Raw genomic sequence first — 9271 nt, 5'->3', positions numbered from 1 at the left:
TGCAAAACGCTGGAAAGATGGCATGTCAGTTAAAAGCACACATTGTTCCTGCAAAGCACCTAAGTTTGTTCCCTAGCATGCCATTCAGGCTGCTCATAATAACCTATAACTCCAGCTCAAGGGACTCTGATACCCTGTTCTGGTTTGCACAGACACCTGTACTCAAGTGTATACACCCCATCCTGGACACAATAAAAATAAAACAAATCTGAAAAAAATGAATATAAAATATGTTCAGAAACTCACCAATAATGCTCTCAGTTGGATGTTTGCTTGCAAACAAGTTCAAAGGTACTGATGGGTCTACGCTACAAAAATAGAAACAACTTCAAATGGCAATCAACGAAGTCATTTTCAAGAAGCCTGTGTAGTGACATTAAGTCTTCATCTAAGTGAACTGACAACCCAGCAGAAAGGGGAACCCTGTGTGCATCTGATCTTTTGTATTTAACATCTGAAAAAGTAACATCTTATAGAAGTGCAGTTGCTGCGTTCACCCTCAGGCTCCTACAATAATAAAGCTGTTTAGACTGATTATCCCACTAATGAATGACATCTCTATCTCTAAGCATCTGCTTAATACCTAGGATGTTTGCCTTCCCTCATAAGACCAAAACTCTATCTACAGGCCCAATCCCATTTATCTTGTTTCTTGCCACTATTATTAAACAGAGGAGCTACAATCAAATCTTTGGCGAATAACAAGCAAGCAGTAGGCACTCTTCATTCAAAGTGCACTGCAGCAATGAAGCCTAGAGGAAGAGAGCAATTAGCAAAGGTGTAACGTGCCTACAAAATAGTGAGCTGCTCAAAATTTCAATGAAACAATACAGTACGAGCCTTTGTTTCAGCTGGCAAGCCACTAGGCTGGAGCGTCATTCATTAGAAGAGAATGTGAGGAAGGATAAGTAACTCGAAAGGGCATTTGAATGGCCATATAAATTCTGCTACTGTAGACGCTTCCTAAGATATATACAAATATCAAAGAAATCTAAATGATGTTACCGAATAATGGGGGAGACAGAGCCCTAACTAGAGATTTTATACTCCCATGTAGAAACTACAGTATCAGGAATAGGCTATATCCAGTTGAGTTATTTGCCAAAGGCATCCATGGAAATGCCCAGACATAAGTAGCTACTACTAAGGCTGTTGGTTGCTACCTACAAACTGATAGTAAGGCCAGACTCCCAAAATAACCACCACACAGAAACTATGTTATTTGCAATACTGTTTGACTAATAGCTTAAGCATATTTCTGGCTAATTCATATCCTAAACTAACCTATCTCCATTACTCTGTGTATCGCTACATGGCTGTGGCTTACTGGCAAGATTTTGATCAGTGTCTGGGTGAGGCTACATGGCTTCTCCCTGACTCTGCCTTCTTTCTCCCAGAATTCACTTTACTTTTCTCTACCTAGTTCTTCTCTGCCCTAACAGGCCAAGCCAGCATCTTTATTCATTAACCAATAAAAGCAACATATATACAGAAGGACTTCCTACATTATCTCCCCTTTTCTGTTTAAATAAAAAGGAAGGTTTTAACTTTCACATAGTAAATTTACATATAGCAAAACATTTATCTAGCAAGAATTAAAGTTACAATATTTATATCTACTTTATCTTTTATCATAACTAAGAAAAACTAAAACTATAACTGTATATTTTTCAACTCCCTAAAAGACCCCAGAAGGATATAATATTACCTAAGTTAGCAGGAAGTGCATTATAAGCACCTTCCAAAACTCTAGAATTGACAGAGACATCTTGCTGCCTGGACAGTTACCCAAAGTTCTTCTGTATCGTTGGGTTTTCAATCTTTAGCCTACAGGCTCAAAGTGTCCAGCAGACTTTTCCACAAAGCAGGAAATTTGAAGATCTGGTCTGCCTATATTGGCAGTTTGTCAGTCACATTTTTCTGTGTCCTGCAGAATGTCTTGCAGACTCTGTTATGAAGCAGGAACCCTGAAGGACTGTCTCACCTTTGGGCAAGTTCAGCAGTCATTTCTCTGTGGGTCCTTGTGGCGCGCTCCTTGACCAGCAAGGAAGAACGACCACGAAGTCGAGGATTTTTCTCAAATCACACTTTATTGGAGCCTCTTGGTTGAAGGGAGAGCGGGGAGCGAGAGGGAGAGTAAGAAATGAAAGAGAACAAGGAGAGAGAGAGAGAGAGAGAGAGAGAGAGAGAGAGAGAGAGAGAGAGAGAAAGGGTGAGGGAGAGAGAAGGCAAGAGAGAGCAGGAAGTGAGAGAGAGAAAGCCAGCGAGAGAGAGAGAGAGAGAGAGAGAGAGAGAGAGAGAGAGAGAGAGAGAGAGAAAGCCCAGCGGCAGCGGCAGCTGCTTCTATAGGGTGGAGGGACTCGGGTACTGTCCTGATTGGTGAATACCATTCTGCTGGTGTCCGGGGCCCCAGGATTGGCTAGGGACAAGGCTCAATTGTACAAATGTAAGCAAAGGGTGCTCAGCCCCACGCAGCAACTTCAAAGGGATTTGTTTACCTCCAAGCTGCAGGACCACCTGCGCCATCTTATAATGGCGATTTTTCCAGGTGGCTCCCTACAGGTCCTGAATGTCCAGTTCATACAGCATAGCATCATACTGTCCAGGCAAGAGCAGTTCTTTGCCCAAGTGACTAGAAAACTCAATACGGAGACTCTTTGGTGCCCATCTTCCTCTTGAAGTAATTGGTACTGCCAGGAGTAGATGTGTCTCATGTCATGAAAAGTCCTAAGCTCTTACATTTTAAATGCCATGTTCTGTAGTTTTTGAAAGGTTTTAAGAAGACCTATTCATTTTAAATACATCTCTGTACATCTAGAAAATCTAACTAACATGACTATAAGCTTGACTATTATAGATGATTATCTATTAAACTTATACTTCTTATTTATACATTACATTTCTAAATGAGCTGCACAAACACAATACCTTAATCAAGAGCAGAAATATTCATATGTTGTAGGAGGGGGCCACTTGTTGGTTCCTGGCTGCTTTGCCCTGAAATAACCACACAGATACTATATTAATTAAATCACTGCTTGACTCATTAGCTTTAGGTTCTTATTGGCTAGCTCTTATATCTGAATTTAACCCATTTCTAGTAATCTGCATATTACCTCATGGCTTAGTTCCATTAGGCTCCAGTGGGGCTACATGACTTCTCTCTGACCCCACCTTTCTCCCAGCATTCATTTTAGTTTCCCCCGCCTACCTAAGTTCTGCCCTGCTATAGGTCCGAATCAGTTTTATTTATTTATTTATATTTATTCCTTTATTCATGGAATCACAGCATACAGAGGGAAATCCAACATCATACATATATAACAAAATTGATCTTTAATTTGTATCAATAAAGCAAGATCCATACAAATGCAAATCTCTATAGCAATAATCAACAGTTCTCTAACGGAATTTAAAGCCCATTTCATGGGATGGAACCCATACCTGACCCTGCTAAGTAGTAGCTAAGAACCTGAGACTAGATAGGACTTGTACTTAGGGGAAAATGAAATACTATTGTTCTGCTAAAGGAACACAGCAATAAAATGATTCCTGAGGACATTCTGCTGTAACCATAGATCAGTGTCTCACTCAATCATCATCAGAGAAGTTTCTTCTCGCAGTAGATAGGAGCTAACACAGACACCCACAATTTAACAGCATGCAGAGAGTAAGACACTTGGGCGCACTCCGTTTTAAATGGTATGTCTCCGTTAAATACTTCTCTCAGGGATCAGGGAGCTGGGTGGAAGAGGAGGTGGAAACAATGTAAGAGTCAGTGAGAACGTAAAACACCAAAGAAACAATGCCACATAGACACACAGGACCTATGAACATATGAACTAATGGGTACAACTAATGTGTGGCAACATGCACAAAGCCTCCATGTGTTCAAGCCAGACAGGTCACAGTGCTGAGAAGGGGAGGTGGACATGGGAGCTATCTGAAATTGACAGCCACAGACAAAGGAAAAATTAGTTTCCTTGAATGGGCTCTCACTAAGTAAATTAATCACATTCTAAGTAGGCCCATGCCCAGAGGCCAAAATGAAATTGAACTCAGTAGTATTTTTGTGGACTTCTTGTCTCACATTGCTGTGCCTGGGAAATTTTTTTTATCATATTGGTTTTTTGTTTGTATATTGTGATTTCTAGTTTTTATTTTTGCAGGGTTTTTTACTTTTAGTTTTGTGTGTGCGTGTGTGTTTGAAAAAAGAGTGTAGAGCTGGGTAGGTAGGGAGGTGGGGAGCATCTCGAGAAGCTGGAAAAGAGATATTGTAATCAGAATATAGTGTATGAAAATTCTTTTTCAATAAAAAAGTAAAAAAAAATTCATCATCAACAACAAAAATCCTAAGCAGTTATTTAAGGAAGCAAAGAACTGGAACAGCAGAGATCCCAGGTACTCAGTGGAAAATTCCACAGAGATTTGGATTAGGCCTTTGCAACCAGCCTGCATTAGAAATAGCAGTCTCCTCTAGTGATAGGCAGGCTATTAAACGCTTCAGTGCCAAGTCTCCATTAAAATGGGATTAGTGCCTGTTTGGGAGGTGGGATGACAGGCCAGACGATAAGTCTCCCTGTTTTTACCTCTCGCCCAATCTGAAGGCAGCATCAGAGAGTCAGCCCCAGGGGAGGCTATGAAATTAGGCTGATGGTATGTGACTGCCAACACCATACCAATCAGGGATCCCTTATCCGAAGCCGTGTTTATGTTGGCACTTTAGGATTGTGCTTCTGACTAGCAACAAACTATAAAACACCTGCGTGAATTAAACCAATTTCAACAGAGGAAGTGGCGAAAATAAAACACAGAGTTAAAATAAGACACTTTACGTCTTTCCAGAAACTAGAACAACAGCTTTCTAAGGGTGTAAAGGTGCTGTAGTGAGTGCTGACTGGGCTAGCAAGCTTTGAGCTTCTCTATTTACATGTAGAACCTGAGAAACAGTTCCAGAGATGCATCCTAATTTCATCTGCTAAAAAAAAAGGGGGGGGGGGGCATGTAGGTACAGAGGAGACAAAATCGAAGAAGACAGCAAAGATGCCTCCACTTCCATGGAATCCACATTCCACAGTGGGAGGGGTAACTCGGAAGACAGAAACATACATAGAAGGATCTGAAAATGCTGTATCATCCAGTGATTGCTGGAGAGTTAAATTATATGGGAAGTAGCTACCAACCAAAAGCAAGAAAAATCATAGTAGAGACGTCTGACGCCCTTTTTTAATGTGTGGTTGGTTTCACTTGAATACATTCAAAACCAACACACTAACGTTTTTATTTTTGTTAACAGTTATGAAAAAGGAAGGGGGGAGAAAAACAAGTGAGAGGTATAGCAAACCTTACGATATTCTAGAAACTTCCGGCCATGGCTAGAGTTAAGAAACTTCTGGATATAAAACAGATAAGCAGAAAGTAAGCACATGCACAATTGAACCCTGCTGTATCAAAAAAAAAAAAAGACTGAGTCTGAAAATGTGCCCTAACACAAAATTAGGGCTTCAATGTGTCGTGTCTCTCCCACAGACTCCAGTGTGTGGCATAGAAGGCCATAAGACACCTAGAAGGCGATGTCTCACTGGAAGAATTCTGTCATTGTGGAGCAGGTCTTGGAGGCTATAGTTTGGCACTGGTTGCTTGTTGCCTGAGTCATTTCTGCTTCTAGATCCCTAAAGATAAAATAACAGAAGCAGTCCCTTCATGCTGTGACCACCATAAAGCAACATTTAATGCCTTTGCCATCCATGATGAGCCCAGTGTTCTCACAGACTGTGAGTCAAACCAAATCCTCCTCCATTAAGCTGTTTCTTGCCAGGTGTTTGGTCTCTACAAGAAAGGTTACCCAAACATTCTCCTGTGGTCCAGGGAGTTAGTGAAAAGGAACTTGGAGTCACATCCCTGTCCCCTACTGTACTTGCTGATTTTTATCGGAGGAAACATTCACTTCTACCGGTGGCCTATCTTGATCCATAAATATTGTCTTTGAAGCTTGAAATCCTGGCTCAATATGCTCCCTTGGAGTTTAGAACTTGCTAGCCTGTATTGATATTTCAATGTGTTTTTTGGAATTTATGATGTCTTAGGCCTTTAATCACAGGGTAAGTCTCCGCCTATGCCTTCTGGGATGACTTAACCGAGGGCAGTAAATTCTTGCTCTAAAATATTAAGTCCCAAGATCCTGAATACAGGACTCAGACCTCCTTCAGCAACCCTGGGGGAAGGTAGGATAAACACCTATTTGGTGTGATTTACAACCACATCTATGTAAAAAAATACAACACAGTGTCAGCAATATAGCAGAAACTTCATTTTAAAAAAATATTATTTTTCAAAACACATCCCTGGTACTTTCCTCAGACTGAGTCTGAAGCATTCCTCAACAAAGATATACTTGGAGGTCATTGACTTTTATCTTGCTAGGTTGGCCATCATCCATTTATTTTTGACATATTATATTTATTCTCTAACTTTCAGAACACCTTTCTATTATCCAAGAAGACCCAGTAAAGGATCATCTTGATGCAGTGGGTAGTCATCTGAATTTCTTAATCACTATACTAGGTAATATGCCCATATTAGGTAGTAACAGCTATAGTACTGGAAAGAAAGGAAAGGTACCATCCAAGGTTCCTAATTGCTTACTTGAAATTTGAGGAATTATTTAGAAACAACCATCATCAATTCCCAGTTTTGTCTTTGGATCACTCTGTAATAAACTCCCCTGTGTTCTTTCTACCTTCATTCTTCTCTTATTGATGGTCCCAGCATTATTGTTGTCTCTTCTTCTCATCTAATCTCATCTCAATGGCTGGTCCTTTGCATACAGGAGACATGCAGGTAAGGAAGCCCCCAAAATGTTATGCCCAAATCCGTGAAGTCCCCACAAAAGCCAACAAGGAAACCGAGTCCCATATGTAAAAGCTAAGAGCCTTTACTTTAATCAAGTTTGCAAACTCAATCTCTCTGCATGTCAAAAGTATTAGAATAATCAGAGAGTACAGAGCTCAATTAGAATAGGGTATTATAGTAGTAAAGGTGAGGGTGAGGGGTTTCTGAGGTTTTAAGACCCCCGATTTGCTAACATTCGTCTAGTGTGTCCTGGTGAATGTGCACTGGCAGGTGTTCCTATCTACAGCACTTGGAATGCCAGGCATTTCCTTTGAATGGTCTGTTCTTGTGTGAAAGTCAGGTTATCTCAGCTTGCGGTTTTTCCTGCCACAGGGGTAAACTACTGAGACTTCTGCCTCCATTTAAATTTACTGATGGCCAGAGTCCCCGGTGATAATGGTTGGAAGTAAGAACTTCCTTTGGGTGACCTGTTCATACTTAGCTTTTCATGGCTGGCCCCCACACAAAACATACATCTAGATTGTCTCATCGTTTCACAGAAAAAGAAAAACACAACAGTGAGCAAAACAATGGAAGAGAGGGAAAGAAAGGAGAGGAAAAAGGAAGAGAAATTTGAGGCGGGGAAGAAAAAGAGACATGGAGAAGGAAAAAATGTTGACTATATCATCTAGAGGGATAAATTGCCTCTATTTCGCTCTACTTATTTGTACATTAACTATTTCTTTCACTCTCAACACATTTTGAAAAGCTAGGTGTGTTACAACTAACTCCCTTTTGTCTTGAGAAATGGTAGATACTGAACTTGAATAAATTCAGAGAGTTAGTATGTTTCTTTGGGTGCTCAAAAAACAGATGCTAAGTATATATTCAAGAGATTTGGGGGAAATTAGGGAAGATTGTGATGGACAAGGATGCTAAGATCGTGAAGGGCAGTGTCCTGCGGAGCAGTGTTCATGAAAAGACATAGTAGAAGAAAATGAACAAAAGTTATAGAGTTATTGAGGAAGTCTTAAGACTGGTGGGTGTCTCCTCACACCAAAACTGCCCTAAGAGTACAATATCCAGAGGAATGGGTGGGGATCAATGTCTGTGCCATAATCAGACAGTGTTATGGTACAGTTTAGAAGAAACGCGACACTCCCTAATTGTCCTGAAAGATACAAATTGGTGTTTGATAGGTTTTTGTACCCGGATAATAAGTTTCTCTGTCAACCCAGTAAGCCAGATCAAGCAGAATTAAAAAGACCAGGCTTACTGGGCCGAGCACTCCCAGGTGGCTGTCCAGCCCCTAGAAGTGAGCTGGGGGAAGGGAACCAGAAGAATCACACAGCTGGCTTAGAGAAGAGGGCTTAAATACCCTCTAGTTACAGACTTGAGCTTCAGTGGAGGAGCCTGAATTTTGGAGGTCTTTCTGAGGGGGCAGGGTTTAGAGAGAGATGGGTGGGGTGAGCTGGAGATTCCAGTCAACTGGTGTTCATCAATAAAATTATAACCACACCTACCAACACCAAAATTTGAAAACAGAATATAGGGCATTAATTCTTTGCAATTTGCATTCAAAACATTAATCCTCTTTATGACTAAAGCAATATTACCATGGCATGAATTAGCTCCCTTTTAAAAAGAGTATATTTTAAAATAAGAGTAGAGATTCTCAGAGCCTGGGACATATACTATTTCACCACGAGAGTGTGTAAGACTGTTAACGAGTGCTCTTGTGAAACAAGAGAAAATTCTAGATAGGTTGTGCTAATCAAATCAATAGCTATCTTACCCTGTGGAGGTATTTAGTTTGTCTTTGGTTTTCCTCTGTCACCTCCACATCAGCAGCTTTTTTATGGAATAGAGAACACTTCAGTGCATTTGAGAACCTACAGGAAAAGGCAGTCCAGAGACAGGTCTTTAAAAAAGAAATCCCTGAAAGAAGAGAGATGGAGGTGAAAGACCTGGATAAATCCAGACCCCCCCCCCCCGCAGCAGGAAAAAATAGAGCCAAAAATCTAAGCAGGGAGAGAAGAATCAGAAATCTAGGATTAGTCAGTTCAGTGTTTCAGGAACTAGCTGAAGATAAAGTTAGATTGTAATCTTGAGAAAAATCTTGAGGAACAGGGAGTTGCCCCCTTGTGATCTTCACTGGTATTTTTGGAATTTTCTGTGACACCCTCCCTACCCCTTTCGGATTACTGGGCTGTGGTTTCTTCCCTTAAAAACCCCAGCTACTCTGGGTCAAACTCTTCCCCCGAGTGGGTTATGAGTCTCGGGCCCCAGTGCACTGGTTCCTGTCGATAAAATCTCATGTGATTGCAGCAAGGACGGTCTCTCGTGAGTTACTGGGGGGTTGTGTTATCCCGAGACTTGAGTGAGAGTCTTCCTACACTGGGGGTCTTTCATTGGGAGTCTTTAAATATACATATTTTCT

Source organism: Myodes glareolus, chromosome 18 (genome assembly GCF_982192425.1).
Source record: "Myodes glareolus chromosome 18, mMyoGla1.1, whole genome shotgun sequence".
Classification (NCBI taxonomy): Eukaryota; Metazoa; Chordata; class Mammalia; order Rodentia; family Cricetidae; genus Myodes; species Myodes glareolus.
Note: the sequence above shows the minus strand (reverse complement) of the source record.